General features: G+C 57.7%; 2 long non-coding RNA genes across 3 annotated transcripts; both read left to right on the top strand.

Moving 5' to 3' along the window:
- Nucleotides 1–1,725: 1,725 nt before the first annotated feature.
- Nucleotides 1,726–2,711, top strand: LOC116782257. Of its 2 annotated transcripts, none has more exons than XR_004355177.1 (2): nucleotides 1,726–1,765; nucleotides 2,607–2,711. It is a non-coding gene; the product is annotated as an uncharacterized LOC116782257 (long non-coding RNA). The 2 variants fall into 2 exon arrangements; XR_004355178.1 differs by lacking the exon at nucleotides 1,726–1,765 and adding an exon at nucleotides 2,124–2,182.
- A 5,889-nt stretch (nucleotides 2,712–8,600) lies between these two features.
- On the top strand, nucleotides 8,601–9,252 carry LOC116782260. Its single transcript, XR_004355183.1, has 2 exons — nucleotides 8,601–8,640; nucleotides 9,122–9,252. It is a non-coding gene; the product is annotated as an uncharacterized LOC116782260 (long non-coding RNA).
- The last annotated feature ends 904 nt before the right edge of the window (nucleotides 9,253–10,156 follow it).

Here is a 10,156-nt window from a genome sequence, read left to right on the forward strand (position 1 = left end):
CCGGGAGAGAGCGATCCTTTGGGAAGCCGGGGTGGAAACAGCAACTCTGCGAATTGCTCAGCTTTTCCTAGGCGAGGGCGGGTTTTAGGGAAGAAAGGCCCGTCCTCGCCAAAGGCGCCGCGGGTCTCGCCAAGGGCGGGGGGGGCGCGCGGCTGCAGTGGCGCGCGCGGCTGCAGTGCCGCTCCCGGCCGTGTCCGCCAGGCGGCGACTGTGAGGCAGGGCCCGGCGCTCGGGGCGGGCTCGCAAGCGGCGCCCGGGGGAAAGCGGCAGTGGTTTGGCCCTGCCGGGCTTCTCCGAGCTTAAAGCCGGAGTCGGAGGCGTCGAGGGAGCGTGTCCCTGCTGAGTTCAGCGGGCGTTCGGTGAATTTGGGCTTCTGCGGGGGAATTCAGTCCGGCGTCGTGGTTTTTTGTTTGTTTCCATCCTCGGGACGGCGACCCAAAGGTGCTTTTTCCCCTCGCCGTGGGCGCTCTGAGGAGAGCAAAGGTCCGGAATTGTGCCGCCGACTTGGCTTGCGTTGCCAGTCCGATTGCCAGAATCGAACAGGGACGGAGATTCCTCCCGGGGAAAAGGGGCCACCGCAGAAAGCTCGGGCTGCCCCCGGGAGTGCCCGGGCTGGCCCAGCACCTGGCAAAACCCCTTAGTGAAAAGGCAGGCAGCAACTGCGGTTGTTGTACCGTTTCTTTAGCCGGGGACTGGAACACAGACAAAATCAAGGTGGTCTTGGAGCTGTGCGGGCTCCGAGCATTTTTCAGCCTTCCTTAGCGGGGCATTCTCCCCCTCTGAAAAGCCGGAAGACTTTAACATCTGGATCCGCACCTGCAGCCGTGCAAATTAATGGAGTTTCTTTTAGGAGACGAAGGGGAAGTTTTCCCGTTGTGAGCCTGAATCCCGAGTCTGCTCTGCTTTTTCCATCAGGTGGCGAAGCTTACGGAAAAAAAGACCAAAGGCCTGGAGGTGAGTACATTCTACCGAGTTCTGCTTTTCTGGGGTGGGTGACATTCTCAAAAGCTTCTCTCCGTGTTTTCTAGTTGCTTTTTCAGCCTTGGTCTAAGTTTCGTGTAGAAAAGGGCCTAGAATTATTAGAACAGAGAAACACGACTTTCTCGGGAGAGATGGAAGAAAAGTCTGCTGATTCCAGTTCTGCTTTTCCTGTCTTCCCTTCGACTGTCATTTTCTCTCCCCTGCTGTTCAAACAGGCAGCAATTAATTCCTCTGCTGAAGAGTTTGCCGTACTAAGCGTCCGTCCAATCGATGCCTTCGACTCAAGATAGCACCTGCTCCTTAGTTACAACAAGTTCCTCCCGGGAAATTTTCAGGCGTGCCCATAAATCTCCTCGCTGTTGGTTTGGGAGAACGGGGTTTTCTCGTCGGTGACAGAACAGCCGTGGCATTTGCTATTGAATGCCGGGGGCAATCTAGTCAGAAGAGGCCCCCGTGCTTCACTAATTTTCCCTTTTTGTCCTTCGGGGTGACTTCTTACCGGGGATGTTATTCTTGACCCCCCGGGGCAAGGGGAGGTGTTCACCTGGGCAGCGTCAGGAGCCACCCTAACTGAGGCCCTGGCAGGTGAGTGCTTTTTGTGCGACTGGACGGCGAAGCCGTCCGTGGGAGTGACCTGGCTGTTGGTCAGTGCAGTCCTAATTCAAGTGGCTCTTACTCCGTGTTCCCAGGCTCCCTCTTTTCCTTCGCTCGCCGTGGCCGTGCCGGACGCCTCTGGCAGGACTGACCCCGTGGCTTTAAGGTCCGGCGTGCCGTGTGCCTGCGGGTAAGAAAAGCTGGGAGTGCAGTCCCTCCGCTTTGATTGCTGTGTCTCCTTGGCAGTGATTTGGGAGGGGAATCCCAGAGCGATTTGCTTTGAAGGGGACCTTCAAGGGCCACCCTGTCTTCCGTGGGCGGGGACACCTTCCACTCTCATCCCCGGCTGGATGCTCCAAGTCCCGTCCAGCCTGGCCTGGAACACTTGGAGGGATCCAGGGGCAGCCTCGGCTTCCCTGTGCAGTGTGCTCTGAGAGCTCTTCACTGGCGTCACGAGAAATGTTGTCGGCACGTTTTGTGCGACGCCGGTGAGCGGGACCTGGGTGAAAATTGCGTCCTCTGAGGTGCTGGGACAAAAGGAGGACTCGTGCGGGCACCTCCAGAGACAGCGGGAACGGGAGCGTGCTGCGGAGAAGGAAAATTCCAGGTGCTGGGTGCTGAGAAATTTGTCCTTCCCTTGCCCTGTGCTCTGCACTTAGCAATGGGTCAAGTGCAGAAGTTTCCTGGGGACCCTGGAAAATGATGCCGGGTCTGCTGAGAAAAGCGGGGCCAAAAGAGCAGGACCTGGGTCTGCGAGCGTGGGAGAAACAAGGGCCGGGTCATCCTCTGCCTCCGGGAGGGAGGGCAGCAGGAAAGGCCACGGACTAAAGCGCTGAAGAGCCGTTCCCCAGGGAGCCCCTGCCCAGCACTGAGCTTGCTCCTGCACTTGCTGTCCCTTTCCCCGCGGAGCCGAAGCGTCGGGGGCGGGTGCCGGGGGGATGGAGCTGCCGAGGACAAACCGGGAGGGTGTTTGCGAAGGAAGGGGGGAGAAGGAGCTCCTGACGTGCTTTTTTTACTTCTTCGTCCCACAGAATTGCCACGAGAGGAAATACCTCAGAGGGGCTTCCCTCCAGATAAGCCCTGAATATGCCAGGAGGTTTCAGCCGGGAGAAAGGAGCTGTGGAAGAAAACCAGCCCAAAAATAGCCAGTGGGGGTCAGCAGGTTTTCCAGCCAAGAAAAACAGGGAGGGAGATGAGGGAATCAGGTTCCAATTCCTAATGATTTGGTGGGTGTAGGAATGATTTCTGTGTGTTTTTCAGTCCCTTTTGGTTCCTGGGATGATTTTAAAATGATGGCTTTAGCAATCAACTAAATTGGAGATGTTGTTTTTGAGAGGAAGTGAGGCCAAATAAATGCAGAGAGAGAGCGTGGAATCATCCTGGGGTCGTGGAGTGGTTTGGGTTGGAAAGGATCTCAGGGATCATCTCCTTCCACCCCCTGCCACAGGCAGGGACACCTTCTAATAGACATCCAGCCTGGCCTTGGCCACTTGCAGGGATGGGGCAGCCACAGCTTCTCTGTGCCAGGCCACCTCCCCACCCTCCCAGGGAAGAATGTCTCCCTTATGTGCAATCTTTCCCTTTCTTCTCTGCAGAAGTGGGCTGGGACAAGGGAATTGGCTCCCCCGAGGCCGAGGATCAGGGCGGGCTCTGCACAGGGGACGACTTCCACTTTCGGACAGGGAAGGGCACCTTCGTCCCCACCCCCGGCACGGGGACGGAGTAACATCTGCCTGCAGCTGGCTGGAGTTCCCCTTGGCTCTGGGCTTTCTGTCCACGGGCCAGGGATCACGGCCAGAGTCCTTCCAACCTGGGAACAGCGGCCTTCCCAGCATCCCTGCAGCCCGTCCAGGGCAGGCTGCTGCCCATCGGCCCCCGATCGCAGGTGGATGGAGAAGTGATGGTGTTTAGGGAATGCTGATTGGATTTCCCTGACTGTAGCAACGTGGTCATTAATAAGAAAAATAACAAGTCTATGGAAATTGATTCCTTTTTTGCAGGGAGGGAGTTTGCAGGGACAGAGGGGTTGCGGCGCTCTGGGTTAAATCTTGGCTCTCCAATGTTAAAACTGTGGGCGAGGGCCGGTGGCCGAGCAGGGCCAGCGGCGGGGCCGGACGGGGCCGGCCGGGGGGTCCCTTCCCCGCGGGGTCGCAGCCGCGGGACCCGCCCCCGCCCCGCGCGGCCCCTCCCGGCCCGCCCCGCCCGTCGTCGGGGGCTGCGGCCGCTCCCGGCGCTGCCGAGGAGGGACCGGCCTGTGCTCGGGGCACGGGGGTTCGTTCCTTGTGTTCGAGGGCGGCAGCGGGAGCGGCGCTGCGGGGCGGGACGGGCGGGAGGTGCCGGGTGACGGCGGGGAAGCCGCGGCGGGGCCCGGGGGCTGCAGCTCTCTGGCTTCCCGACTGGCTTTGCAGACATTCGCCACCTTCAGAGGAGGCACAAATCCCCGCGGAGCTGAGCGAGGGGTGCGGGGAGCGCAGGGAGCTGGGGCGGGGCTGTGACCAGGGCAGGGTGTGCGCAGGGCCCCAACACCCGCACCCAAAACCGGCCCGAAACAGCCCCAGAGCCCAGAGCGAAGCGCCGCGGGATCGCCCCGGCCCCGCCCCTCGACCCGCCCAGGCCCCGCCCCCCAGCTAGCGCCGGCCCCGCCCCTCGGCCCGCCCATGCCCACTCCCCCGGCTCGTGCCCGCCCCGCCCCTAGGCCCGCCCAGGCCCGCCCCCGGCTCGCGCCGGCCCGCCCTGCCCGCCCCCAAGAACGCCGCTGTCCCCGTAGGCCCCGCTCCCCTTGTCCCGGGAGAGCTCCCGGCCGAGCTGTGCCCGCGGAGCTCCCACCCGCCCTTCCCCGGCCCCAGCAGCGCTGCCGGGGCGGCGGCGGCGGCGGGAGCCGCGCTGAGGGAACGGGAGACGGGACCGCGCCGAGGGGCGGGGCCGGGCTGAGCGGGCGGGGCGGGGCCGCAGGGCCAGGCGGGCTGCGATTGGGCGGAGGCGCTCGAGTGCTGATTGGGCAGCGCTGCCGGCCCGCGCTATAGAAGGGCCGGCGGAGCAGGTGCGGGCGGTTGTGTGTGAGGGCTGCGGGGGCGGCTCCGCTGCTGCCCGGGCTGCGGAGGGGAGAGCGCCTTGGCCGCTGGGTTTATGGACCGGGGCAGCTGCGGGCGTTTAGGGGCGCGTTGTGCTGGGCGGCGGGGACCGGGTAAGCCCGTTACCTGCCGGGTGCCCCCGGGGGGAGCCGGGGCAGGGCTGCGGGGCTGGTGCTCTCTGGGTGTCTCGGGTTTTGCTTTGCGATTCCAAAGCCTTTCCCCGTGCAGGGTTACGAGGCAAAGACTGCTTGAACTTGGTTTTTTGTGCTGCGTTAATGCTTTTTGCTCGCTCTGTGTCGGCTTCCAGGCTGGCTCGTGGTTTCCCCTGGTGCGGAGGCGAGTTGTGCTTCCTGCGGGGAGAGAGAAGGGCCTCGGAAAGCTGCTCCATGACCCCCAGCTGTGCCGAGCCCGGGAGTCTGTCCAGGTAAGAGCGGGGCTTGTACTGCCAGGGAGGAGCTGGGTTTGCTGTTGGCAGATAGAATATGCCCGTGCCTTTAAATGCGAGGACAGGCAGAAGCTGGGAGGGACCCTGAGCAGGTTTGGTGGCACGACAGCAGTTTGAAAAGACCTTGACTGTGCGGGAATTGTCCTGGTAAAATGATTCCTTTTTTGCAGGGAGGCGGTTTGCAAGGAAGGGGAGTTGCTGTGCTCTCTAGCAGAAATACTCCCCTTGGGATGTCCCGGGTGAGGAAATGTTGGCCACGTGTGGGCTGGAGCAAAGGTGTGTGGGTGCCTGTGTGTGACGCCCGTGGGTGTGCAGGAAGGGGGTTCTGGTGCCATGGGAGCTGCCAGGGAGCCAAAAAGGGCGCAGTTGTCTGAAAAAGGCAAAAAGTCTCGGCCTCTGTTGACACCTGTACCAAAGGAGATGCAAATTTTCCCTTTGTCATCTGCAGACTTCACAAAACTCCCCAGGAAAGGAAACTTTAGATTCCTCCCCAGCTTTATGCTAAAGGTTTCCTTCCTCCTGTTTCAGCACCCTTTCTCCTGTTGGGAGAGCACAAGGTGGATGGACAGGATCTGCAGGCACAAGGGACTCGTACAACTGCGATTTTCCTACAGCCCTCATGAAAGGGACTTCCAGGACACTCTTGGGAATGTGTCAGCTCTCCTCCTAGAGCTTTATCTATGGAATATTTGAACACAAAGGGTAAAACTAAAGTCAGGTCTGTTCTGGAGTATGTTAAATTTCTGCAAAGCTCCTTTCCTCTGTTTATTTTCTGTTCTGGAAAGAACAATCTGGGGTTCCTGGGCACTTCCTATTGAGTGATTCCATGAAAATAATGTTGTACTGAAAGGGGAAAGGAGCTGTCTGTGGGAGGTCAGATGTCCATGATAAAAGCTTTATGCTTTCCAGTCAGTAAAGCCTTAAAATATCTCGCCATGTGTAGGAATGCCTGGCTTGTAAAACTCCCCAGCTGAGCCTTAGAGGCTTCTTTGCAGAGCTGAGTTGAGGCAGCAGAATTGGCCCCCAGGAGGGACTCTGTGCCTGCTCTCCCGTGGCTCCAAGGGATCTCTGGGCCTTCACGCCGGCACCGAGATTTTCTCGGGAAGGGCCTCAGATCCCCGGACCACTCTGGGGCACAGGCAAGATCCCCCTGCCTTTAGAAATGAGGCCTTCTTGGGGCTTCCTGCCCGTCCACGGTGCTGGGTTCCCAAGAAGGCCTCTTGAAATGCCTTTTGGGCTGTGCATTGAAGCCTTGGCAGCAAATTGGGCCCCTGGAGGGACAGTGCTGTTGGTGCCCCCCGGGCTGGGGCACCCCGAGGACTCCAGCGCGCACCGAAAGGATTATTCGGGGAGATCCTCGGGGTGCCCGGCCCTGGGGAGCTCAAAGCAAGGTCCCTGCAATGGATTCAGGCATTGCTGACAGTATCCCAGGGCTACCTGGCCCTGCTGGACATGGAGCTCTCTCATGGGCTGTAATTGGGTGATAAAAGTGGGGCTCCAAGTGCCAAAGAAGGGTGGGATTGGGATTAAGAAATGAGCAGTGATGGTGCAATTGGCTGTTTGCTCTGGAACGTGACTGTAAGAACTGCAGGAGTGCAAGGTGTGTGTTCCAGTCCCCAGCATTTGGTTTGCACATGTCCTGGTCAGACACAGGTCCAACTTCCTCAGTCCTTAACACAGTAGAGGGAGAATTAAGGACTGGCACTGTTAAGGTGATGGGTGTGACAGGGGTCAGACTGGGAAAACATTGGGTGATTCCTGAGTTTGTCTGTTTGCCAAACTCACCCAAAGCTGTGCTAGGAAGAGATGGAGTGGAAAAGTTGAGGCAGCAATGAAATGGAAAACTGGGGCTATTGACACTGTAATTGCTGAAACTAAATGTGTCCAAGCAGCAGCTCTTGTTGTGCAGGGAATAACTCCTGTCAGCAGCAAGGGCCCGACTGAAGTGGCAGCTGCAGTTGTTCCTGTGGTGTGGGCCAGTGGAATTGCAGGAGAGTGGAAGAGGCAGAAGCTGTAGGTATTACCCCTGATGTGGGATCTCTCCTGGTAAGGCCAAGCCAGTATCCTTTAAAATCAGAATGCCAGCTTGGATTGGTTGCAGTAAGAGCTGAATTTGCTCCTCCTGGTTTGCTTGTAGGACGTGAATGCAAGAACCTGCCAAGAAAACCAATGACCAAGGAGATTGATGAGTGCAGGACCTGAGAGAACCCCCTGAAATGACAACCTGGAGTAGTTTGCAGTCTTAGATTGAAAAGATGGCCTTTGCTGCATCTCCTGGAGCAAGGAAAGCCAAGAAACCTTTGCTTTTGCAGGAGAAAATGGGGGAAGCGGGAAGGAAGAAGAGAAGCCCCGTGACTCCTCCCTGAGCCCCAGACAGCCCAGGAACTGCCTCCCTGGGAATGGTGGCACGGGCTGGACTCTGGATTGCTCCCTCTGGATGTGTGGTAAGACTGTGATGCCAACTTTTAAAAACAGAGCCTGTAAGGATTTGCTGCCTTGGCTAGATGGTGCAAGGGCAGCCTTTAAGCAGCTGAAGCATTCCCTGAGGAGAGCTCTGGGTCTGCCAGATGTCTCAGAACTGTTGGCAGCATCTTTGGTGGGGAGGGCAAAGAAAGGCCAAGGTGTGCAGTGACCTGCCTGAGAAGGGACTTTGAGTTCATGGCATCCCTGATGGTGACCTTTGTGGGCTGTTCCCCCTGTAGGGCAGGTGATAGTCCCAGCTACAATGATGGGAGAAAAGATTAAAAGGGAGCCACAAGAGCTGGAAATCCTCCTGGAGCTCTTGGCCAAGAGAGTTTGCTGAGTTCCCCCTGACAGAAGGACAGTGATAGCTTTTGAGTGCTAGGAGATCCTTTGAATAGGTAACCTTGAGTGTGTCCTTGTTGCCCCAGTAGGCCTTGTCCAACTCCCCATCTTCCAGGAGATACACATGTTAAAGTTGAAACTGCTCTTCCTAATCCTTTGTTGGCTTGAGGCTCTCCCCTGCAGGAACTCCAGGAACTCCTGGTGCCGCCTGGGCCGATGGATTGGACGCCCCAGCCCCTCCGTTCCTGCCCAGCCACTGGGGCCGTGTCGAGTGGTGGCACTGCCAGCCCTGCAGGTGAAGGGGAAAGGGCCTTTGCAGGTCTTGGGGATCCCATTTACAGCAGGTAAAGTTGCAGAACAAGGATGTGGGGTCTGTTATTCTTGAGTTAGGAAAGCTCCTTTTGCTTGGTGAGCAGAACAAAGTGGATCCTTCAGAGTTCCCATCTGTGTTTGTGTCTCAGCCTGTGTTATGATTCAGGGCTGTCAGTTGTTGTCACTGAGGAGTCAAACTCTGCTTTAAATAAGGAGACACTGGCCTGATGGCCCAGTGTCAAGGAAAAAGGGGAAATGATGTCTGAGTGTTGAGATGTAACAAGCGCTGATCCTTTTTGCAGTGGGATGTATCCTGGAAACTGCCCAGAGCTGAGCCAAGGGATTTCAAGGGACCAAGCAAGGGAGGTGAAGAAAGAAGGAAGAAGGGAACTGAGGCAGCAGCCAAGCAGCACCAAGTTGCTGTGTCAGCAGGTGAGTTGTGTTGAGATTCCTCAGGCAGGCACTGAGGACTGTGAGGGCTCCAGACAGAGCAGACCTGGGAAGGCCCTCGGTGAAGCCCCTCAGAAACCTGAAACCCCTGGGCCTTTTTGGGAGCCTGAGCTATTGCAGCCCTGGGGATGGCTTTGGTTTCCTTCTCTCCTCAGAGTAAAACTGTGTGGGAGAGTCTGTGATCTCCCTGATTTTTGTATCACAACTGAAATGTGGAAGAAAGTTGACCTTGTGTAATGTCCCCGCTGACTTGGCCGGGTTGAACCCACAGGGCCAGATTGTTGTAGTGTGCAGGTTATTGTTTGTGTCTGAGCAGTTTGGGGTTTATTTGCCAAGGGAGGCTGTGGAATGTTATGGTGTTTTTGTCCCAATATTTGGAGGCAGTGCCCTGGATTAGTTGATTTCTGCCTGGCTCCCTGATGTCTGAGTTCTGAGGTGTACCAAGAACTGGTAGTTTTTGCAGTGGGATGTACCCTAGAAACTGCCTGGAGCTGAGCCAAGGAACTGAAAGGGACTGAGCAAGCAAAGTACAGAAAGAATGAAGAAGGGAACTGAGGCAGCAGCCAAGCAGCACCGAGCTCCTCTACAACCAGGTGAGTTGTCTTGAAGTTGATAAGGTGGTCACTGAGAACTTTGGGGGCTGCAGGCACAGGTGAGCACCAGAGACCCCTGATGGAGAGACCTTATAAAGGTTTGTGTATATGGGAACAGGTGTTGGGAATGTCCTGAATATGGAACAGGAATGCAGGGAAGGAAAATGAACCCTCCTGTAATGCTGCCCCCTCCCATGAGCAGCAGTAGAGGCACCTCCGTGTGCCCTTTGGGAGCGGATTGCCAGGACACCCGGCGGGCTGGGATCATGGCAGGGTGTTGTAAGCAAGGAATGCCTGGCTTGTAAAACTCCCCAGCTGAGCCTTAGAGGCTTCTTTGCAGAGCTGAGTTGAGGCAGCAGAATTGGCCCCCAGGAGGGACTCTGTGCCTGCTCTCCCGTGGCTCCAAGGGATCTCTGGGCCTTCACGCCGGCACCGAGATTTTCTCGGGAAGGGCCTCAGATCCCCGGACCAGTCTGGGACACAGGCAAGATCCCCCTGCCTTTAGAAAAGAGACCTTCTTGGGGCTTCCTGCCCGTCCACGTTGGTGGGTTCCCAAGAAGGCCTCTTGAAATGCCTTTTGGGCTGTGCATTGAAGCCTTGGCAGCAAATTGGGCCCCTGGAGGGACAGTGCTGTTGGTGCCCCCCGGGCTGGGGCACCCCGAGGACTCCAGCGCGCACCGAAAGGATTATTTGGGGAGATCCTCGGGGTGCCCGGCCCTGGGGAGCTCAAAGCAAGGTCCCTGCAATGGATTCAGGCATTGCTGACAGTATCCCAGGGCTACCTGGCCCTGCTAGACATGGAGCTCTCTCATGGGCTGTAATTGGGTGATAAAAGTGGGGCTCCAAGTGCCAAAGAAGGGTGGGATTGGGATTAAGAAATGAGCAGTGATGGTGCAGTTGGCTGT

Source organism: Chiroxiphia lanceolata, chromosome 2, assembly GCF_009829145.1.
Source record: "Chiroxiphia lanceolata isolate bChiLan1 chromosome 2, bChiLan1.pri, whole genome shotgun sequence".
NCBI lineage: Eukaryota > Metazoa > Chordata > Aves > Passeriformes > Pipridae > Chiroxiphia > Chiroxiphia lanceolata.